The sequence below is a fragment of the Schistocerca cancellata genome, chromosome 6 (assembly GCF_023864275.1).
Source record: "Schistocerca cancellata isolate TAMUIC-IGC-003103 chromosome 6, iqSchCanc2.1, whole genome shotgun sequence".
Lineage (NCBI taxonomy): Eukaryota > Metazoa > Arthropoda > Insecta > Orthoptera > Acrididae > Schistocerca > Schistocerca cancellata.
In genome coordinates, this window is record NC_064631.1 from 206,450,511 (window position 1) to 206,476,282 (window position 25,772).

Consider the following 25,772-nt stretch of genomic DNA (forward strand, 5'->3'; position numbering starts at 1 on the left):
ACGTGCAAAAGCCACTGCAGTCTCAGTATAGGGTCGAGGCATGCTATAAATTCAATTGATTTCCACGTATCAGCATGCAACATAACATACATACATGTACACGTAAAACCCGCATGATAAAAGAAGGCGGGTTTAAGCATGGTTAGTATTCGGACTAAAAGCTTCTGATGAGCTTTACATACATGCACTGTGATAAATACACAAATTGTGTTATACACTGTCAGAACAGTCAGTGTATCTGATATCGCTCAGAAAACCAAGTTTGTGTGGACTGACTCAGCAAATAAAGTCTACCATGAAGTTCAATATTTGACATAAACTAATAAATTTATCTTTCACGGGATATTGTTCCAGACAAAGGGTTTGAAACAAACAGCTTCGACGGATAGGGCTTAACGAACAAACAAGGGCAGGTGCACAGGGAGTCCGTTAGCATTCACAAAAGCAACACACCGATAATTACCAAGTTACTAAGTCATGGCTGATGGCCGTCAAAATCATTAAATCGCACTCCAGGAAATTAAATACTTGAATCACTCTCGATTTATGAACCACGTGAACTACTGCTAAATATGTAGCCTAGCCCCACTGTAACCGCTATTCAGAGAGTGGGTATTCATAAACGATTATTAGATTAAATTCCGTAATACGATATGACCCAAGAGCCAAAAAAAGGTAGTTGTATTTCGAAGTAATAGTTACTTAAAATTTTACAAAGAGTAGATATTTGTAAGAGAGTAACACAAAGTAGTACAAAGGCAATGCGCAGCATTGTTAGCTGTCTTGAGTCCGTTTTTAATGGTGTATGTTCGCAGTCTTCCGTGGTAGTCTGAAGTTAGTGATTATAAGTCTAATTAAATGTCATCCCGATAACTGGATTAGACATTCAGTGGTGGATAATAGATTACTTTGATATATTGGGACAGAAAAGAGTTGGACCTTATCATACTAATATCTTTACCGATCGTTGTCAAGGATATTCTGCTAATAAAGGGGCCTTGAGATATATGAAAAGACTAAATCGGTGCTGAACAGACACTGAAAGAACTCGAATTTATAATTAACATCGCGTCGTGAGAATTAAGAACCTCAGACATTGTAAAGCCAGAGACATATTTATACTGTATCAGATTTTAATGGTACAGGACAGTTCCATGGGACATCATATGTTTGGTGATAGGAACGCAAAGGAATGTGGTACGGACTGACTGTTATTATACAAAAACGATATACACTAGGATCAAATCCTTCTTCATTGATTCCACAGTACAATCTCTCATTAATTTAAGACGTGAATTGTGGTAATGAAACAGAATATATACGAGACATTCTCCGTGTTTTGTAAATCCCAAAAATCAGCTAGTACATAGACAATTATATCTGTGAATATTCAAGGGTTATTGAGAAAAGCTGATAAACCTGTTACAGACAGATAATAGGATTTAATGAAGGCATATTGACTACGAAGGCAACTAAATCAAATTATCTTGGGAACAAAAATTAGGAAAAAATTGACTGGAATTCGATTTCTATATTATTCCCGAGTAATAAATAAAATCACTACCTTTGGATCCGTCGTGGTTGAAAGTGTATGAAATATTACTGGAAATAGAAAACGAGATCAATTTTCAACTGCTATTTCACACAATTAAATTCACAAAGTGATTCAGAGGTGTTTTATGCCCGATCGACAAGGCAGGGAATGGTTCTTAACTAGGCGGGACAATATACGTTATACACAAACTTCTGCCGGCCGCGGTGGCCGAGCGGTTCTAGGTGCTTCAATACGGAACCTCGCGACTGCTACGGTCGCAGGTTTGAATCCTGCCTAGGGCATGGATGTGTGTGATGTCCTTAGATTAGTTAGGTTTAAGTAGTTCTAAGTTCTAGGGGACTGATGACCTCAGATGTTGAGTCCCATAGTGCCCAGAGCCATTTGAACCATTTTGAACCACAAACTTTTGAGATCAACTCCGCTGCCGGGAGGGAGCGGCGAAGCGATATCTGTGCAGTGGGGGTGCGGGCATACCACTAACGAAGAAACAAGATAAAATCGAAGGAAAATTCTCAGAAAAAGGTGCATCAAATTTCATAGAATCAGTTTCAATATGCTTGACCACACACGTCTTCTTGTTCAAACTGCCTGGAGGGGTGTCTCGTTTTGGTTGTAGTCATCTAACGTCCTCGGTTCTCGACTCCGTCGTTCTTTCCCGAAGTCTAAAGGCAATGTGTTTGCTCAGCTTTCCCGTCAGGTTTTACTTTGACAAAGCCCACTACACTCAATCTTTTGCTAGACTCTCACTTTCTGATAAGAAATCAAACTTCATGTAATCACACACTCATGGTATCTGGTATTTGCGTGGGAAGTGTAAAACATTAATATAAAACACAGAAGGCCCCATTCTCATATTAAAAGGCCTTATTTTGTAAGCAGCCTGTATGTATGTTGGCAGCACTATAGGCTGTGTTAATATCGCTGACAGCGCTCTGTGCCCTCGGCGGGAGATTCTGTGGTTGGACGGACTATAAAAAAAATTAATAAATAAATGTTCAAATGTGTGTGAAATCTTATGGGATTTAACTGCTAAGGTCATCAGTCCCTAAGCGTACACACTACTTAACCTAAATTATCCTAAGGACAATCACACACACCCATGCCCGAGGAAGGGCTCGAATCTTCTCCTGGAGCAGCCACACAGTCCATGCAGTCCATGACTGCAGCGCCTGAGACCGCTCGGCTAATCCCGCGCGGTGGACGGACTATCAGCAATCGAGTGGATAGAGAAGTGTATGGACATGTTTTTCTTATTGGTGACTCTGTGTTCGTATGACATACAATGTAAAATGAGATAAAATTTCTTATAAGAAAAGATGTAAGGAAATGTGTGATAACGGATGCATGTTCTATAACGTTTGGGTAGCAGAATTATTGGCAACTATATAATTTTTGGAACTGGATGTCACATGAATAACGTAAAATTTTCTAAATACATTGTTTGCTCTTCAAAAAAATCTTTCTTCTGCTAATCATTTGCCTCCTAGTAGGTAGAGTCTATAGTAGTCAGAATTTCTTTTTAGCTGGCTGTTACTTCTACTTGCTTTAGTTGCTGTAGTTGGTTTTATGAAGATTTTCTGTGAGGTAAGTAACTTCTGAAAAAGAATGGGGTTTCTACTGTCTTGATTTGTTATTGAAATGCGTTTAGGCAATTAACAGAGTTGAAGGTACTTCCATATTTCTTTAATTTCATATTTTTTGGGTTTTTATTATTGTTATGATTTGTTGCAATTCAATGCCATTCTTTTATGTTCATTATTGCGAATCATTGGTCAATGTATAGCAGACAGACCGCGTTGGACTTCTATGTTGTGGATAATAAAAGAATAGGTTAAGTTTGAGTTGTCTTTGTCAGGAATAATTCTGCTGGTTAGTGTATAATAAAAAAAAACACCTTACGAAGAGTTTCAGTTTCATGTGAATAAAAAACAGAAAAAGTATAGGATGAGACAGAGCACCATGGCGAGCAGTATAGCGCCACTCTAATATCACTTCCAAATGGTTTAAAGGGAGCGTAATAACAGTATCCCTTCAACCTCTTCCCACATAGACCAAATAGAAACGAATCGTGTAAACTCTGAAGATCGTCTACCATGTGGTTGTGACGTTCTGAAATTGCGGCGTACCTATATGGCTTCCCGGAGGTTCTGACATTCTACGTTCACCGTTACGTCACTTCTTTAGCAGCGTGGACTGACCTGACATACCTTTAACATATCCACTGTTATCAGTTACCTTTCCTCTGTCACTTATGTCATTGGCTTTTGTGAGATTATCGATAGGATGAACCGCTCTGCAGCCTTCCTTGTGCTTCTTCCTGGACTTATCCTGGGTCTTCACGCGGTCGCAATGTTTTCTCTGTATTGGCTAAGTTAGTGGTAGACAGTGGTCGGGCACCCTTCCTGTCAGCACCTCTTCCCCCCCCCCCCCCCCGCCACCTACCCTACCCCTATCATCACCATCGCCACCCAATTTACTCCCCCACCGCCCACTCGACGGAATTTGTGAGACCCATAAAAATCTAGTGTTGTTTCCGTCTCCATACATGTTCCACAAGCCTTGGTGGGACTTAACTTGTAGCATTAGAAGCTACATCCTTTCCTGTTCCCCTGGAAAATAGGGCGAGGGAAAAACGACAGTTACAAATCCTCCGTACGAGCCCATATTTTTCTCCTGTAACCTTCGTGGTCCTTACATGAAACGTGCGAGGGCGGTAGTAGAGTCGTTCTGTAGTCGGTCTCAAATGCCAGTTCTCTACACTTTCTCAACAGTGCCTTGTGAAAAGGAAAGAGTATATACTTTCTTATCACTTTCCAGATTTTGTTAATAAACCACTGCGGGTCTTTTCCGTCCTTAATCCATTTATGCGGCACAGACTTCTCCAGAGCGTGATTTGCAATCTGTTTAAACGCAGCCATTAAATCCTCTACGCCCATCGTACAGGAACAAAATGATACCTTGTCTAAGTGGGACCACTGCTTATCTGCTGTTTCCAGCAAAAAGACTCCAAGCCACCTTGACGGATTAACTTAGTAACCGCAGTCGCTCTGACATCATGATCCCTGATGACACCTTCACCGTCGACAAGGCTAGGCCTGTTTGAACCTAGGAGGTCTAAAATATTTCCGTTGCGTGTGGGCAGGTGAACTAGCTGCTCAAAACAGTTTCTGGAAAACGTGTTCATTAGTACTTATTAAGACTGCCCGTCAACGTCACCTGCAATGAACCCATAGACTTCCCAGTCTGTGCACGGTTGTTTGAAGTCAACTGCAGCTGATGTAGCATGATCTGAGTATTTCCGTACTGCTGAAAGCAGACTTCCCTACAAGCCCCTACAAAATTCATGGTGTAATTGTGGGGCTGGTAGAAACATCGGATAACTAACTTTAGTTCACCTAGGCCTGTTACACCAGTCCAGATATCTTCGCTGTCCGACTCAGTTTCGACGTCATTAGACACAATAACGTTTGTCGAATGCAATTAACACTCACCTACTAAGGTATCTAATCAGCTTTCCGGGCCCGCGCAGTGTGGCCGCGCGGTTTAGAGTGCCATGTCACGAATTGCGCGGCCCCTCCAGCCGCAGGTTCAAATCCTCCCTCGGGCATGGGTGTGTGTGTTGTTCTTAGCATAAGTTAGTTTAAGCAGTGTGTGAGCCTAGGGGCCAACGACCTCAGCAGTTTCGTGCCTTAGCAATTCACACACATATGAAGTTTTGTTTTTGTTTTTCAGTACATCATCCCTGCCTCACTAAGTATTTCAGAGCTTTCAATTTCGGATTTTAGCCATCTCGCTTTTCTGAGAATAGTTTTTGTTCGACAGCTTTACTAGGTGGCAGTAAATTCAGGAATTTTGTTGCGAATACTTTGACACTCTCATGTGAAGGAACGGTAACGTTTTTTAAGTGTTTGTGAATAGTATAACTGAGTCAGGAGGTGAGTACCAGTCCGGTATTCACCTAGGCGGTTGTGAGTAACCGCCCAAAAATCTCATCCACGCTGGCCAGCACACCGGTCCTCGTCGTTAACCCTTTGGGAGGATTCGAGCCGGCGTCGAGGGCCGAGCGGTTCTAGGAGCTTCGGTCCGGAACCGCGCGACTGCTACGGTCGCTGGTTCGAATCCTGACTCGGGCATGGATATGTGTGATGTCCTTAGGTTTAAGTAGTTCTAAGTTCTAGGGGACTGCTGACCTCAGATGTTGAGTCCCATAGTGCTCAGAGCCATTTGACCCATTTTTTTTAGGATTCGAGCCGCTGCCAATGCGCCTGCCCGAATCCCACGGCGTGGTATTTGGATGGACTATGCAGGCTGGTAACATTACAGTCATGCCCAGATCAGTTCTGGAAGCGAATCAACCCATTGTAAGGGTCCTAATTTACTTTAGGTATTCGAGAAAAGTGATGTAAACTATATTTTCATTCGATGTGTCGGATTTCACATGTGTATAATGGATACTTTGCAAGCAGCAGCTTTAAATAGTCGATATGGTACACCAAAGATGTTCTGAGGACAAGCAGGGTTTGTTGCTAACAGCACTGTCGTGGCAGTAAACATTCTGAGCAACTGGTGAGAGTGTCGGATGTTGGCAGAATTACTGAGTGGATCGAAATGGATTGCAGAGCATAGCGATAAAAATACAGAGAGGAATAAATTGTGAATTATGATTTTCGAAAAATAAACTGACAAGTGAAGAGATTTATGAGGTTAAGTGGTGCTCCATTGCTTGCTTGCGCGTGATTATGAAGTGTGTGAATAAAGGAAGTTTTTAGTGGAATCTCTCTTTATTGGTTTATATAACTTGCTTTAATTGTTGGGGTGAGAATAAGCCTAAAATTTTCCATTTGCGTGGCTTCAACAAAGAGATGCTAGAACTTAGCGCTACTTTTCTACTTTCAATAATTAATCTTGGCAGAGAAGTACTTATTATAAAAGATAATTTTTGGTAAAGATGATATTAGAGTCAGACAATGAGTTTCAATATTTGCACCGAGCGAGATGGCGCAGTGGTTAGCACACTGGACTCTTATTCGGGAGGACGACGGTTCAGACCCGTGTCCGACTATCGTGATTTAGGTTTTCTGCAATTTCCCTAAATCGTTTCAGGCAAATGCTTGGATAGTTCCATTGAAAGGGCACGGCCGATTTCCTTACCCTTTCTTTCCTAATCAGAGCTTGTAATCCGTCTCTAATGATCTCGTTGTCGACGGGACGTTAAACTTTAATCTACTCCTTCTCCTCAATTTTTGCAATACAGCTTTTTTGTTTTAAGGTCAGTTTTCCATCAAGTATTTAACAGTTTTAAATTCCAGCAAGTTGTCTTCCACGAAAGACACCGTATTGCACTCTGCGGAACGCAGTGACTATACGTGACATGGGCAACTCCCTGACGCAGCACCCTTAGATACGGTGGTAAGGTGGCACAGTGAGTAGCCTGCCCAAAACTGAACACAGACCAAGCATAAAAGCAAGAAGAAGGCGTACTGAACTGTTAAAGAAAGGAAAATCGAAACAGTGAATGGTCCAGCTCGAGATGTACAACATTATGTGGATTCGAATAAACATGGCGTCGTGATTACGTGGTCACGGTGTTGGAATGTGCAGAGGTAGATCTGTGTTCAAAAACTCCGTCGTAACCCATATACTTCTTTAATAAAAATGTGAACTCTGTGTCCAGTCGTCAACGTGTCTGTCCGTTGCAATCAAATCTGTGTCTGTGTCGTTGTGTTAAGTCCATTTGCAACAGCTGGGTGTAAGGAAGGGGCCTCCAGACGTACTTACATCCTACACTAAAGAGCCAAAGAAACTAGTATACGTGCCTAAAATCGTGTAGGGCCCCGTGAGCACGCAGAAATGTCGCAACACGACGTGGCATGGACTCGACTGGAGGGAACTGACACCATGAATCCTGCAAGGCTGTCCATAAATCCGGAAGGGCATGAGGGGTTGAAGATCTCTTCTACGTTGCAAGGCATCCAGGATATGGTCAGTAATGTTAATGTCTACGGAGTATGGTGCTCAGCAAAAGTGTTTAAACTCAATACAGTGTTCCAGGAGCCACTCGTAGCAATTTCGGACGTGTTGCATGTGGCTTTGTCCTGCCGTAGTGCCTGCCGAAGTGGCCGTGCGGTTAAAGGCGCTGCAGTCTGGAACCGCAAGATTACTACGGTCGAAGGTTCGAATCCTGCCTCGGGCATGGACGTTTGTGATGTCCTTAGGTTAGTTAGGTTTAACTAGTTCTAAGTTCTAGGGGACTAATGACCTCAGCAGTTGAGTCCCATAGTGCTCAGAGCCATTTGAACCATTTGAACCTGCCGTAGTTGCCGAAGTCGGTCGTAGTGCACAATGGACATGAATGGAGCAGGTGATCAGACTGGATACTTACGTACATATTACCTATCAGGGTCGTATCTAGACGTATAAGGGGCCCCATATCACTTCAACTTCACACACCCCACGCCATTACAGAGCCTCCACCAGTTTTGACAGTCCCCAACTGACATGCAGGGTCCATGGATTCAGGAGGTTGTCTCCATATCCGTACATGTCTATCAACTCTATGCAATTTGAAACAAGACTCGTCGGACTAGGAAACATGTTTACAGTCATCAACAGTCCACTGTTAGTGTTGATGGGCCCACGCAAGGCATAAAGCCTTGTGTCATGCAGTCGTCAAGGGTACACGAGTGGGCCTTCGGCTCGGAAAGCCCATATCGACGATGTTTCATTGAATGGTTCGCACGCTGACACTTGTCGATGGCCGAGCATTGAATTCTGCAGCAATTTGCGATTGGGTTGCACTTCTGTAACGCTGAACGATTCTGTTCAGTCGTCTTTGGTCCCGTTCTTGCAGCATCCTTTTACCTTCGTTGCGATGTCGGAGATTTGATGTTTTACCGGATTCCTGATATTCACGGTACACTCATGAAATGGTCGTACGGGAAAATCCCCACTTCAAAGCTACCTCGGAGATGCTGTGTCTCACAGCTCGTGCACCGACTATAACACCACTTTCAAACTTACTTAAATCTTGATCACCACCCATTGTAGCAGCAGTAGCCCATCTAACTGCTTCGACAGACACTTGTTGTCTTGCATAGGCGTTGCCGACCGGAACGCCGTATTCTGACTGTTTACATATCTCTGTATTTAATTACGCACGTGTATACCAGTTTCTTTGGGGCTTCAGTGATTTGTTCTTCACAAGTACCACATGGTATTTTTTGGATCTTCAGTTTCTTTGTTGTATATACACTCCTGGAAATGGAAAAAAGAACACATTGACACCGGTGTGTCAGACCCACCATACTTGCTCCGGACACTGCGAGAGGGCTGTACAAGCAATGATCACACGCACGGCACAGCGGACACACCAGGAACCGCGGTGTTGGCCGTCGAATGGCGCTAGCTGCGCAGCATTTGTGCACCGCCGCCGTCAGTGTCAGCCAGTTTGCCGTGGCATACGGAGCTCCATCGCAGTCTTTAACACTGGTAGCATGCCGCGACAGCGTGGACGTGAACCGTATGTGCAGTTGACGGACTTTGAGCGAGGGCGTATAGTGGGCATGCGGGAGGCCGGGTGGACGTACCGCCGAATTGCCCAACACGTGGGGCGTGAGGTCTCCACAGTACATCGATGTTGTCGCCAGTGGTCGGCGGAAGGTGCACGTGCCCGTCGACCTGGGACCGGACCGCAGCGACGCACGGATGTACGCCAAGACCGTAGGATCCTACGCAGTGCCGTAGGGGACCGCACCGCCACTTCCCAGCAAATAAGGGACACTGTTGCTCCTGGGGTATCGGCGAGGACCATTCGCAACCGTCTCCATGAAGCTGGGCTACGGTCCCGCACACCGTTAGGCCGTCTTCAGCTCACGCCCCAACATCGTGCAGCCCGCCTCCAGTGGTGTCGCGACAGGCGTGAATGGAGGGACGAATGGAGACGTGTCGTCTTCAGCGATGAGAGTCGCTTCTGCCTTGGTGCCAATGATGGTCGTATGCGTGTTTGGCGCCGTGCAGCTGAGCGCCACAATCAGGACTGCATACGACCGAGGCACACAGGGCCAACACCCGGCATCATGGTGTGGGGAGCGATCTCCTACACTGGCCGTACACCACTGGTGATCGTCGAGGGGGCACTGAATAGTGCACGGTACATCCAAACCGTCATCGAACCCATCGTTCTACCATTCCTAGACCGGCAAGGGAACTTGCTGTTCCAACAGGACAATGCACGTCCGCATGTATCCCGTGCCACCCAACGTGCTCTAGAAGGTGTAAGTCAACTACCCTGGCCAGCAAGATCTCCGGATCTGTCCCCCATTGAGCATGTTTGGGACTGGATGAAGCGTCGTCTCACACGGTCTGCACGTCCAGCACGAACGCTGGTCCAACTGAGGCGCCAGGTGGAAATGGCATGGCAAGCCGTTCCACAGGACTACATTCAGCATCTCTACGATCGTCTCCATGGGAGAATAGCAGCCTGCATTGCTGCGAAAGGTGGATATACACTGTACTAGTGCCGACATTGTGCATGCTCTGTTGCCTGTGTCTATGTGCCTGTGGTTCTGTCAGTGTGATCATGTGATGTATCTGACCCCAGGAATGTGTCAATAAAGTTTCCGCTTCCAGGGACAATGTATTCACGGTGTTCTTATTTCAATTTCCAGGAGTGTAGTTCACACCTATTTGTTTGTTGTTTTCATTTCTGTGAGGGGTCTACGTGAAACCTCGGCCGCTCTCAATATTCACCACATTTACTTTCAACGGTAATACATTATTACAACATGACTTATATACCATAACAATGTATAAAATGACAAATGCCAGGACTACAGAAAGAGAACAGATACGTTAATGACCTGACGGACGGTTCATAAATTTCTGGAAAAAGTGGGGAACGAGGGAGATTGGAACACGGATCTCCAGATATGCAATGTGGGACCAGCTCGTAGGCCTATCTTTCATAGACAGAACACTGAGCGCGCACAAGTATCGCCTAACATAACAGACCATCTACCACAGCTGCTAGAAGCCATTCATTGCAGACTAGGAGAAAATCGTGGTACATTCTTCATGACTGTCCAGTGTACGAAGTAAAACACACTTTTCCAAATCCTTGTACTGGACCCCGAGGACCTGTACCTAGGCCTGCTCGCCCAATGATTTACGCGTGCAAACATTTTTCTGTTGGGAAAGCCGAAAGAGCTGTCTACAAGGAATTCAAACTACAGCCGATGATATACAACTACGTATTATTGCAGCCTGCTCGCACATCTTCACTAAACTGGTAGCACGTGAGCTGCAGCCGTTCTGTACCAGACTCGAAGCGTTTATTGCCGCTTCCGGTAGTCATTTTGAACACAACCTGTGATGGTCAGCTATCTCGATGTTGGTCAGAATCAATATAACAGATGCATGTACTTGTGTTGTTCTGTAGTTTATGCTACCTCAGGTATTGTACAAATGTCTGTGAGGAAACTTTTCCGAATACATCTCGTAAACGACTCGCACTAGAACCCTGCAAAAAAGACCACTGCCATTCAATTTAAAATAAAATTAATTTGAACAAAAAAAACACTTTCTAAGTATTACCGGAATCTGCTGATAGGCTAACAACATGAGTTCTTGACTACGAAACCATTCTGTGAAAATCGCACATCAATAGCATTTTCTATTTCCGCAGTATTTGCCGTGCAAGTTTTAAGTGAGTCACCCTCTGTATTTTCAGTCTACTTTAGTTTTATCAACATTTTTTCGGAATTAATTTTGGTTTTCTTTGATTATTCAGTGGATTAGATGAAAATCTGATTAAATTTGCATTTTTTGCAGATTTTATATATAATTACTTAACGTATCATTGCTATGAAAAAGTGGAGTTTACATAGGACAATAAGAGCGCTTCCCAAATCTCATCCCATTGCCTACAATAGCAGAAATTCGAAGAACGTCCGCTAAGCGGGAGCAAAGAACAGACTACGAGCGAGAAAGTGAGCTAAATGCTTATTATCTGAAATAGGAATAATTTCTGGTCCTGCGAGAAAAGGGCTCCAACGCCGCCGCGCCGAGCTCTTGGAAACTTTCCAGCGGACTGTTTCTTTCTTCCTCTAGATTTATTTTCAGCAGAAAGAGCAGTGATAGAAATGGCCCGAATTGAATTCCGAGACAAAGATTGCATCAAGAATCACTGGATACCAGCCAAGGCAGCTCAGACATAAATTAATCTCGTCTTCCAGAAGGCTTTTGCAAAATGTTTATCCTAAGCGCAGTACACTACCTTTATGGAATCTGAACAGCAATCGACTTAATATATTTTTATTTTGAGTCGCTGGTAAGGCCTCCGGTTTCAGAAGTGTTAGTGTCTTATAAAATAATGGAAGCTCACCTTCGTCTGTAAGAGTATCCAAGGGGATTCTCGAAGGAGCATATGATCTTTTAGAGTAAAAAGAGGAAGTAATGACGTATATGACACAGTAAGTAACAGCGGAAAGGCTAGCTACATTTACTTTCTCGTTTCCGTACTTTCGTTCTTCCTTGGCAAGTGAGACTACGGAAGAACCATCAGTCAGTTCTGAACATACTATAGCCCGCAAATTACTGTGTGAGCTAAATGATAGTATTCATTCTACTGCAGGTGGGCTTTTAACAGTAGACCTTGCAATATCAAAATACTTTATGATCACTTTTCTTTCGTTAGGTACAAAATTATTATTACCAGCAAGAAATAAAGATTTGATCGCAGAAATGATTTTTAAAATCATTTAATCGTCAGCGGATTCAATCTTATACTAAATTTTTCGTCATTTGACTGGCGTCACTGGCTCCTTTCATGGTCATGAAGTAGGCTTCCACATGTTTAACGTATACTGTTCCTACGGTATTCAGTATTCAATGAATGTGTCACTGGTTCACGTTCCACTTGGTGTCCCTGCAGACAACCTTAGGGTACACATATTTCTTTGTGTTGTGATAACTTTGACTTAAATTTCAAAGACATGTAATGGTCGGGAGTTAATCGCCAAGATTAAAGTACATATCATAAATTAAAATATTGTGAAAATACTTTTTGCGATCAAGACTGCATATTTCGAGTATATTTCAATATAAATCGCTGTGTTTCCAACAATGTCATCAAAAATTATTATTACTTCTTTCGTAAGTGTGTCACAGACGGCTAACGAGATGTCTAACAGTTCTGCTTTCAAAAACTCTACGATTAGTTTCGTTGGAAAATACACTGAAGAGACAATGAAACTGGTACACCTACGCAATATCGTGTAGGGCCCCAGCGAGTACGCAGAAGTGCCGCAACACGACGTGGCATGGATTCAACTAATGTCTGAAGTAATGCTTGAGGGAACTGACATCATGAATCCTGCAGGGCTGCCCATTATTCCGTAAGATTATTAGGGGGTAGCGATTCTCAGCCGCGCGGAGTGGCCGTGCGGTTAGAGGCGCCAACTCACTGACAACGCGGCCCCTCCCGCCGGAGGTTCGAGTCCTCCCTCCGGCATGAGTGTGTGTGTTGTCCTTAGTGTAAGTTAGTTTAAGGCAGGTTAAGTAGTGCGTAAGTCTAGGGACCGATGACCTAAGAAGTTTGGTCCCTTAGGAATTCACACACAGTTGAACATCTATTCTAAACAGCGCGCTGCAAGGCATCCCAGATATGCTCAATAATGTTCACGTCTGGGGACTTTGGTGGCCAGCGGAAGTGTTTAAACTCAGGAGAGTGCTGCTGCAGCCACCTGAGCCACTCTTTAGCCATTATGGACATGTGTGGTGTCGCATTTTTTTTTTTTTTTTTTTTGCTGTAATGGCCCAAGTCCGTTGGAATTCACAAAGGACGTGAACCGATGTAGGTGATCGAACAGAATGCTTACGTACGAGTCACCAGTCAAAGCCGTATAAAGACGTATCAGCGATCCCGTATCACTAACGCTGCACACGCCCAACACCATTAAAGAGCCTCCACCAGGTTGGACAGTCCCCTGATGACATGCGGGGTCCATGGATTCATGAGGTTGTCTCCATTTCCTTACATGTCTATCCACTGTATGCAATTATAAACAAGACTCGTCGGAGTAAGAATCATGTTTCCAGTCATCAATAGGCCAACGTCTGTGATTACGGGCCCACGCTAGGCGTAAAGCTTTGTGTCGTGCAGTCACCAAGGGCATATGAGTGGGCCTTCGGCTCCGAAAGTTCATATCGATGATGTTTCGTTGAATGGTTCGTACGCTGACACTTGTTGATGGCCGAGCACTAAAGTCTGCGGCAATTTGCGATAGGGATGTACTTCCGTCACGATGAACGATTCTCTTCTGTCGTCGTTGGTCCTGTTCCTACAGAATCTTTTTCCGCCCGCAGCAATGTCGGAAATTTGATGTTTTACCGGATTCCTGACATTCACGGTACACTAGTGAAATGGTCGTACTAGAAAATCCCCACTTCATCGCTACCACGGTGATGCTGTGTCCCATCTCCCGTACGCCGTTTATAACACCACGTTCAAACTCGCTGATATCTTGATAACCTTTCTTTGAAGCTGAAGTAACCGAGCTGACAACTGTGCCAGACACTCATTGGCTTAAATAGGCGTTGCCAACCGCAACGCCGTCTTCTGTCTCTTTACATATCTCTATATTTGAAAACGCATACCTGTATCAGATTCTTCGGTGCCAAATGTGCAAACAGACCTATTAATAAATTCAAATTGTTAACACAATTTTTCTCCAAACTCCTGCCTAATCTAGTATCAAATTTCATTCTGAACTTGACATAACGCATATAAATTATATTTCCAAGCAGGTCGATCTATGGGCATATTATTGCATAGTTGTTACAATTATTGATCCATAGCAATGACGAATTTCTCTACAATAAGTGCCAACTTACTTAATCATACTTTCTGGATTGTAGCAAATTATCTTAGGGACGTAAATGGAATGTTGTAATTGCTTTGCCCTCCACAATGGTGTTCAACAATTACCTACTGAACAACTGCAGCTCTTACTGAACAATACTTCCCTACTACCACAACATCATCTGCCGTTTACTTTTGTTTGTTTATTAATATCTTGCTGCTACCAGTTACGATATTCTATTATTTGTGTTTTAAATGACGTTTCTCGAGAAATGATTCCCATTTTCAAGTGTGTATTCTTTTGTATTCCGCCATTTTTTCGTTGTATTTCGATGTGAGATGTTATGTTTTGTTTTGTAGATTTTACTTATATATACAAAAGAAACACTGTTTTTATTTAGTTACCGATTTTTTTATGTAGCTAGTGGCGAAATTTGGAAGAACGTGTAATTACAGTTTTATTATGGTCAATTTGTGCAGAGTCTCACGCATGTTAAACATCACTTACAATTTTGAATGTATAGTACACATCGAAACATAAACAAAGAGTTATAAAGATTTTTGTAGCTGTAGTTGACAGAGATAATGTTACAGCTCTTCAACAGGTATGCTTCTGTACAGAAGGTCTTATCTTAGAAATATGGATTACAATTTGCTTACATGTATTGTACAATAGGGCTTATTTCTTTGTGTTACCACATTTATTTAAGTACCAATCATTACACAAGAATACCAAACAAGAAGTTGTAACAGTAATTCAAAGGAACCTTACGAAATATAAGAAACTTGTATACACAGAGATCACTGAATTTATGGAAATCCTTAAGTTACAATTACTTCACCTTTAATGGAAACATTTATAAGGAACCAGGTGGCCTAACAATGAGATCGTAGCTGACATATGCATAAACCATTTGGAAAGAAAGTTATATAGTAGCCAAGGACTTTGTGTACAGGAAATTGAATTTTATACCACATATGTAGATGACACACTACTGTTATAGAAAAGGGATGCCACAGACATATCACACATTCTGAATGGCTTCAATAATTTACAGGAGAAAATTACATTTACGTGGAGCATGAAAAAATGGAAACACCTATTACCTGGACCTGAAGATTACAAGAAACAACAAGATAAGATGACATAAACCACAATCCCTGCAGCCTCTTTTGACTTGAACATCCATAAACAGACAGCATACTGATCAGTGTCACATAGGACAACTGAAATACCTTTGAACCGAGAAAACATGCAACAAGAAATAAATATAGTGAAACAGATTGCAGTTGTAATTATTACATTGCTTTCATGACTGACACAGTCCTAAACGAAGTGACGAAAGACCCAAACACAAAGTGGACAACAGAAGAAATTACCTAAACAAACATATATATCTAGCATCCCAAACACTGGCAATATATTGCTGAATACTGAAAATGTTCTCAAGAATCACAAAGTAAATGTTGGGTTTCCTACACTGCATGAACTACAACAACAACTGTAAAGTGTAACCATGACTCTGGAATATAAATTGTAACACGTGAGGAATGTTTCATGATCTACCCAGGACAAAAAAGCTGAAATTTCAACACCGGGCACACTGAGCACATTAAAGTCTACATACACAACAGACACAGATCAGCAATAGCTACACATATACACAATACAGGATACCCATTTCTAAAAGTAGAGCAAAATGTCAAAGTACTCCACCTGCTAAATAAAGAGCATGAAGTGTATTTCTTAGAACAACTGGAGATATTTACACATTACAGAAAACACGCAGAAAAATGAAAAACGAAAAAATTGAAACGAAATTAGTGAATTTCTTCAGATGCTTCGACATAATACTTAAATAAAACTAGGAAAACATAGAGATAAACACTATTGTGAAATACATGTAACGGTACTGTAACCCATATTGGTAAGATTCCTTCTGTACCAAAGCATATCTGTGGAGGATCTGTAAAATTATCTTTGTCAACTACAGCTGAAACGTCTTTGTATCTGTTTCTTTATGTAATCTGTTCTCGATGTACAATGTGCACTGAAAGTTGAGAATGATGTTTAACATGTGTGAGACCGACATAATTGGCCATAAGAAAACTCTAAGTACATTTTCTTCCAGATATCACTGCTAACTACATATAGAAGTTGATAACTAACTAAAAATTACTGTTTTTTTATGTATTGTAGTAAAGTAAAAAAAAAGGACAGACCAAAGCATAAACTCACACATCGAAAACATTACAAAAAAGTAGCATAATGGAAAGAAATGCACACTTCAGAATGTTAAACACTTCCCGAAACGCATCGTGTAAAACATAAATAAAAGAAATTAGTGACTGCCAGCAGAAAGTTATTTATAAACGAACCCACTGTTCTCACAGTTGCAGTCTTTCAAAAAACAGCATTTAATATAGACAATATCAGATCACTAGCGCCAAGCGAAGCAATGGAATCTGTATATAAGTGAAAATACCTTGATGTGAATGTACTAGAAACAGCTGCACAAGTGAGGTTCAACAAGCACTGTCATAACTAGCTATACGTACGAATTATATGGAAGAGAAAGTATGTTCAATCAGCAGCATAGCAAAACTTACAAAGCACAAAACATAAAAACTATGGTTGAAGACCGAAATAATGAAGTTACACAAGAAAAATGTCTGCTCAACGTGCAGATAAAAGCATCAAACCTCACGAAACCACACTATATGATAACGGATGTAAGCACTTCCAAGAGACAGTCGACGAGGAGTACTTGAAAATTTGCAGTACACATGACAAGAAGCTGCAGTCCTTAACATACAAACAAAACAAGACATCCAACCCTATAGTAACTGACAAAATTACAGACACATTTCACAGCAGAATGGTGAACGAAACAGGTATAAAACTTGACCAGAGAGAAAATAATCTGCTCCAAAATGCATCGAAATACAACATAAACTATTTACTCAAGAGTCGTAAGTAAAACAAAAAACTGGTGCAACTAAGAATTCGGCCGATGCTGCAAAATTAAATTCAAATACAAAAGCAGTACAGGTCACAAGGTAAGCAAACGTCTAGAAAAAGAAACGAAGAAAGATAAATTTTGATCTAAATACAGGTTCATAGGATGTGTCGACCTAGAAAGAGCGACCCACAATGTAAAATGGGGCAAGTTACTAGAAATTCAGAAAAAATAGGGTTAAGTTATAGGGAGAGAGGGGTAATACACTATATGTACAAAAGCCAACGGAGTACGGCTCGCTCGGATTAAAAAGGGTGTAAGGCAGGGACGTAGTTTTTCCCCCTAGTGTTCGATCTGTACATAGAAGAAGCAATGATGGAAATAAAATAAAGGTTCAAGAATGAGATTGAAATTCAGGTTGACAGAGTATCAATGAATCTATTCGGTAATGACATTCCTATCGTGAGTGAAAGTGAAGAAGCATTACATGATATACTGAATGGAATGAACAATCTAATGAGGAAAGAATATGGATTAACCGTAAATCTAAGGAAGACGAATAGTGAGAAGTAGCAGAAATGACAACGTCGGGATTGAAGGTCCCAAAGTAGATGAACTTAAGGAATTCTGCTACCTAGGCAACAAAATAACCAGTGATGGACGGAGCAAGGAGGACATCGAAAGCGCACTAGCACTGTCAAAAAGAGCATTCCTGGCCAAGAAAAGTTTACTGGTATCAAAAATGGACCTTAATTTGAGGAAGAAATCTCTAAGAATATACTTCTGGAGCACAGCATTGTATGGCAGTGATACATGTACTGTGGGAAAATCGGAACAGAAGAGAATCAAAGCATTTATGGTGCTACAGGCTTAAATTGAAAATTAAGTGCACCTTGTAATGAATGAGGAGGTTCTGGACAGAATCGGAGAGGAAAGGAATATGTGGCCAACACTGAGAAGAAGAAGGAACAGGATGATAGGGCACCTGTTAACACGTCATGGAATGATTTCCGTGGTACCAGAGGGATCTGTAGAAGGCAAAAACTGCAGAGTAAGGCAGAAATTGGAATACATCCAGCAAATAATTAAGGCTGTAGATCGCAAGTGGTTCTCTGAGATGAAGAGTTTGGCACAGAGGAGGAATTAGTGGCGAGCCGCTTCAAACCAGTCAGAACACTAATGACTTCAGGAAAAAATACGATAAACGATAGAAATATCCTAAAAGCCATAAATAACAAAATGTAAAACAACTAATCCATAGTAACAAAATCAGACAGAAGCAGTTCATTAGCGCTGACGAAAGAAGAGTTGTACATAGACAAAACACACGAATTGATTTATGCTAATAATATTCAACACTTTAAAAAAGACCCAAGAAAACAGTTACAAAGTAAAATTAAGGTACAGCTAAGGAACACACATTTCCTATAGACAGGAACTGGTAAGAAATATCGTACATGCATGCATGAATCCAAAAACACCACGCCTAAGACCACAGGCAAGGGTATATTAAAAAGGCGATCCGATACGTCCTGTGGTAAACTCTATAAATATCCCAACATAGAAACTGCCAGAGTAACTAAATATGAGGAAAAATTGTACATATGAAACAACAGTCTCTGTAAAAAAACAGCATGATGCTAACTGAAGAACTAAAAGGCAGAAAACTATCACAAAGGTGCTGTTCTATCACCTGACATTACCAACATTTACTCGAATATACCCATACAAGAATCTGTAACAGTAACTAAAAAGAACTCTACGAAACTTGCTTACACAGATATCATTGAATTTAAGGAACAGGTGGACTTAAGTTCCTATTGGACCAAACTGCTTCAGTCATCGGTCCCTAGGATTACACACTACTTAATATAACTTAAACTAACTTACAATAAGGACAACACATGCACACCCACGCCTGAGGGAGCACTCGAACCTTTGACGAGGGGAGCTGCGCGAACCGTGACAAGGCGTCGCAGACCACGCGGCTTCTCCGTGCCGCCAGGAACTTCTCCAGCTAACTCTAAGCTACAACTACTCCTCCTTTAATGGCAACATTTAAGACTACAAGGAAAGAAGTGGTTACGTCCAGATATCACGAAAATGAGCAAGTGGTATCTTTATGAAGTTCATCAGGTGTACTTTCATTTGGGTTAAATGAACGTGATTGGTGCAGTCACGGAGTTGTAGCCATGTTAAAATATGGTATACACGGATAAAATGGGTCAAGTCCAGGAAGCGCGGATTTCTGAGCTGTATTGATTTATTTCTCTGCTTTTATGGAAGTCTCATTGTTGACATTGTTAAATGCAATGTCATTGTTGATCTTTCTTATGTATTGACGAAGCTAACATGAAGCAGATTCGATATTAGCTGTTTTTCCTTTGTGCCATGGTGCGACTGAATTTCGTGCTGTGATTTGTGCTAACACAGAGCAGCCTTGGCAATCGCTTCAGCACTTTGTGATATGGTAGATAGGTTGGTGTTTCAACTGGTGATGGAAACACACAGTCAAGCTGCAGTGGTATGTCTAGGAAAAAATCAGATCTATGGTAGCCAATCTGAAGCAACTTAAAGGCTAAGAACAATATCACATGAAAAAGGAGAGAATTATAACTGCAAGAAAAATCTTACTGATTTGCTAACTGATGGAGAGAAGTCTACATTAATCTCTAAATTCAATTTGCTGATGGTCTGGAATGAGCAAAATTGTCACCTGACAGGACTGGTTTCTGTTGACAAGGTACAACGCCAAAGGTCCCACAGAGATGAGACAGTTGATACTTCGCGTGATTATAATTTAATTATAAGGTCAGAATAATGAGAGACAATACTGTGACAGAATTGTCTGTTTGTTAAAAAGGACTATATAACACTGCATGGTATTTCGAAGAAAAGATTAAAAACTATCAGGAATTCCTTAAAAATGAAGGCATGGCACCAGTTGTTAAACGAGGGAAATACAGAAACCAAGTTCAAAAACTTTCATCACAAACAGAACAAAAGTCTGCACTCACATCAATTCATTTAAAGGATGGTCCAGTCATTACAGCATAAATAAAAAACAGAAACTGTATTTGCCCAGAGCACTCACAATCAATATGACGTTCAAGATGTTTCAGGAGACACATTCTACATCTGTATCATATAAAACTTATAGTAAAATATTTAATACAAAATGTAATATCTCACTCGGTTTCCCTCGAAATGATACATGCAGCACTTGTGATAAGTTTTCTATGACTTTCAAAGCTGTAGAGGCATAACTCACACATGAACAGATGGAAATGATAGATCTGACGCTCAAAGTGATATTAAGAGAAACACAGAATCGATACGTATGTATTTTAAAACATCAGCACCAACATTGTCAAATGTAAGTGACCGTTTTCTCTATACCTATTTAACATACATCGACTCTCAGACAGTAACGCAGCGTTTCATGTTTATCCTGAAACTATGGGGAAGAAAGGCTCAAATGAGGTACTATCTTTCCGGCATCATAATGTTACTGCGTTTCTGGATCCTGAGGTTAAAAATGTGGAAATCTTCTGTGACTCATGTGGTGGTCAAAACAAAAACTACGCCCTTTTCAGGTTCAATCATTATCTTCTCCATTATGCAAAGCGATTTCAAACAATTCGTATAGCATTCAAGTAAGAGGAAATTCATACCTGGAAAGTGAACAAGACATTGGCCTCATCAGACGTGAAACGAAAGCTGAGCTCCCAAAGGACTGGACAGACATAATTAAAGATGAGCATCCGAAACCCACTCCTTTTTAGGATGTGGAAGTTCATGGTGCAATGATACATGACTAGACTGTTTCTTGCAACCAAGATACCGACCAAAAAGTCCAATCCCATCGCCAATTATTAAGGAGATGAAGATAGAATGTCACCATCCTGGGTTTATCATAAATCTTGACACAACGGATCTTGAATCACACCAGTTGTTACTGCTTCTGCGCGACGAATGGAAGAGGAATGAGACTTGCAGAACGAGAGTTTTTGTTCCTCTCACCCTGTTACAATGGTAGGCTGGTACGGACATTGTCACAGTAATTGAATCAAACTACATCATATCAGTGTGTGAAATAGCAGGACCTTTATTATTATAAGAAACCTATTGAGATCCCATGTTAATACGAGATAGCATGTCCAATCTTTCAGGACTGCAACCTATAACAAAGGAAAAATATCGTTATCTGCAAGAACTGAAGGAGGCCCACGAGTACTATACGAATATTCCTTTCCGGCAGTGAATTTTCAAAAACGTTTTGTGTTATTTGTTTGTAATAAGTAAAAAGTGAGAAATGAAGACTGTGGGTTATAAAAACTGTGATTTATGCTGGTAACTGAAATTACGTCCTGTTAACTATATTTCAATGTATATGTTCCTACCATTCACTGAATAATTGTTGGTTGTTGTATACCAAGTGATTTAAAGGAACACAAGTTTAGACATAGGCATGTTAATCACAATAATTTCCATGAGTTCAGTGAAAATAAAAACAATTGTTTCTAAAACCTGATTAGTCATGAACGTCCGGTACAATAATGACTAGACTCAAAGAGGAGACAAGGGAGATTGTCAAGGGAGTTGCAGGGAAGTTTTATAGTGAAGTATCATCCCAATATCATATTACATTCTGACTTTTACACTCTAATTAGTGCATTATACAAAGAAATTAAAAATAGACATTCAGATTAAAAGATATACAGGGTCCAATTATTAATAATATATTTTTCCACTTTTAGGGAACCATATAGAAAAAGTTGTAGAATGTATTGTATAAATCACAAAAGTGTATTTCAATAACCAAAGAAACTGTAGTGTTTTAAACTTTGAAATTGCTCTCCTGAAAAATGTATGAAATGGACTTAAGCCTCCTTTCCGTGTGCTCTTCATTTATAAACAACCAGCTGGTCTAGCAATAGGATCATGTATTTAAGGTATCACAGCTGACATATTCATAAATCACATGGAACAAAAATTATTTAGCAGCCAAGAACCATGTCTAAAGAAAATGGAATGTCACTGGAGAAATGTAAATGACATACTACTGTTACTGAAAGGCGATGCACAGAAATAACAGACTTTCTGAATTGCTTGAGTAATATATATGAGAAAATTATGTTACAGTGGAACATGAGTAAAAAAAATGCATCAGCTACCAGGACCTAACTAATAGAAGAAACAACAACACGTGGGCATTAAAACAATAGACACGACAGATACAGTGACCTGTAACCTCATGTCACCCAGGCATACATGAACATGCAACATAGAAATCAGTCCTACATAGGACAACTAAAATATCTTTGAACCAAGAAAACATCCAACAAGATTGCAGTTGCTATAATAATTCTGCTTCCATGATTACACAGTCCTAAACAAAGTGATGGAAGGGCCAGACATGAAGCGCTGAACAGAAGAAATGACAAAAACATACATTGGCAGTATATCGGAGAAGATTGCAAATAGTCTCAAATATCGCAAAGTAAAAGTTGGGTATTCTACATTGAATAAACTACAATTAAAAAGTATGAAGTGTAATCATGACTCACACTCGGACTTTGGAATATACAAAGTAACATGCCAGAAGTGCTCCATGTTCTTTCAACGACAAAAAGGCCGAAATTTTAACACCAGGCACACAGAACACATTAAAGCCTCCACACAACAGACACAGAACATCAGCAATAGCTACACATATACACAATACACGACATCTATTTGCAAAAGCAGAGCAAAATGTCAAAGTACTCCACCTACTAAATAAAGGGTAAGAAATAGATTTCTTATACAAACTGTAGGTATATACACATTACAGAAATCACGAAGACAAAATGCTAAACGGAAAAACTGAATGTGAATCTGTGAATTTCTTCAGATTCTTCGACAGTATACTTAAATAATAATAGTAACTCCGGGAATTAAAAACACCAGTGCAAAATACATGCGAGCAAACTGTAATCCATATTTTTAAGATAAAATACCTTCTGTTTAAAAACATATTTGTAGAGGATCTGTATCATTATCTGTGTTAACTACAACTGAAAACATCTTTGTAACTGCTTGTTTATGCAAGATATTCTCGACGTTTACTGTGCACTGAAAATGTGTGTGATGTTTAACACGTGTGAGACTCTGCAGAAATTATCACAAGAAAACTGTAAGTACAAGTTCTTCCAAATTTCGTCACTAACTACATATTAAAAAATCATTGCATGAAAGAACAAAAAAAACAAAGCATGGCCTCACACATTGAAAACATTAAGAAAAAATGGCGCAGTACAGAGAAATACATACCTGAAAATGGATATCATTTGCCGAAACGCGTCGTGTACAACGTAAGTAAACGAAAATCGTGACTGGTACAAGGAAGTTATTTACCAACAATCACATAATTTTCGTAGTCTCAGGCTTCCAAAATAGGAAAAACATTTATAAAAGACAAAATCAATGCCGTTTGTGTGAAAATGTTATGACACAAAGCGGCCATTTGGATGTACTCAAGTACCTTTCAGATAGTTGACCAGACTTCCTATTACTTCCTAAATAGCCTTACTCATTTCGTAATTTTCAATCGCTAAACGTGCAACACAAAACTGCTATAAGAAAATACGATATTAACATGTTTACATATCTTTTGATACTAGTTTGGTACCATATTTTACAGCCTTTGAAAATATGGTAGGTGAAACGAGTAACGAGATTTTGGAAACAGTAAATATTGTGGTGAAGAATTCTGAAAGTTATTGAAGTGCCACAACATGCCTATCGAGCCAAAACCCCACTACCGATCTACATACGCTACGGTCCACGCCTAATGGTTCAACAATTGACATTAGTGAACGCTATGTCTCCACTTTTCACTCGCCAAGAGGACCATTCCTTATGGAATTAACTTATTGTATCTAGGAAGAACAATATAACAGCCACGTGGGTGAATCTGTATTGCCGTATTTATCAGGGGAAGAATTATTTATTTCCCGACACACTCATATTTAAATTCATACATGTTCCATTGCCAACACGCAAAGGATTTTTTTTTTTTTTTGAGAGCTGTAAAAATGGATAAATCTTTTACATAAATTTAAGCAACACCTAAAATACAAAAAAATGTGTCAAATTCTTACATCAATATGTAGATAATGGATTTTCGCCTTATTGAGAATCATATATTCTCACGATTTTAAGCCGGTTGCTGTGGCCGAGCGGTTATAGACGCTTTTTTCCGGAACCGTACTGCTGCTTCGGTTGCAGTTCCGAATCCTGCCTTGGGCATGGATGCGTGTGATGACCTTAGGTTAGTTACGTTTATTTAGTTCTAAGTCTAGGGGACTGATGACCTCAGATAGTAAGTCCCATAGTGCTTAGAGCTATTTGAACCATCACCATTTTAACAACGTCGGCGATGAAGAGGAGCACTATATGTATCATTTATTACAATATGCATTGCTTAATGTATATAATGTAACCGAAATATGTTTTATTTGTCAGTGTTTTATGGGAGCACATAAAAAACCATATTAATGCCTTGAATGTTGGAGAGGCTTTCAGTAAGTAATGCCACACGTTTTTCTTTCCAGAGCCAATTTCGGTTGAAAAAATGCGGGAACTGTTGTGGGATATCTCGGAATTTTCCCATTTCAGTCCCTGTAGATTCATGAATTACCGCATGGTGACGGCGCTAAAACTGAAATGGGGTCTGTAACGGAGGAGCGTTCGTAGCAGAGAAATGTCGCTGATATTCTTTCGGCGGAAAACCAGAGTAAGGCAGGTATTGGAACGTGCTTGAAGAATGTCTACGGAGACGTGGCAGTGAACAGGGGAACGGTGAGTCCTTTGACGAGGCATCTATCATCTTTGCAACAAGATTGTGCAAACCTGTCGAATCCCCCGCCTGCCGGCCGACCACAAATAGGTCATACCTGAAATGTTGAAATATACGTACACTATCATTCGAGGTGATCGACGTGTCACAACAAAACACCCCGCTGCACAACTGGAGGTTTCTGCTGCCAGTGCTGACACACTCGTCCACCACTTGCGCTACCCATAGGTGTATGTCCGCTGGGTTGCTGGCTTGTTTGTCCACCTTTGGAACGAAATACATCATTGATTCTGCGTACCAGTGATCCGACAGTTTTTTGGCAGGTTTGTGCAAGTAAGCGGTACTATATGTCTATGCACAGGTCATGTAATTAGCGTAAATAACGTCCGTTGATTTGCTTACGATATGATGTGAAACGTCCCCTTTGAACAATTATACAAGACTGTGCTTAAACTGACACACAATATTTTTAGCGCAACGCAATCTGACTATCAAAGATCCCTGCAAAAGAATGGCCCTGAGTAACATTAAACTATACCTTTCAGAAATCACTTA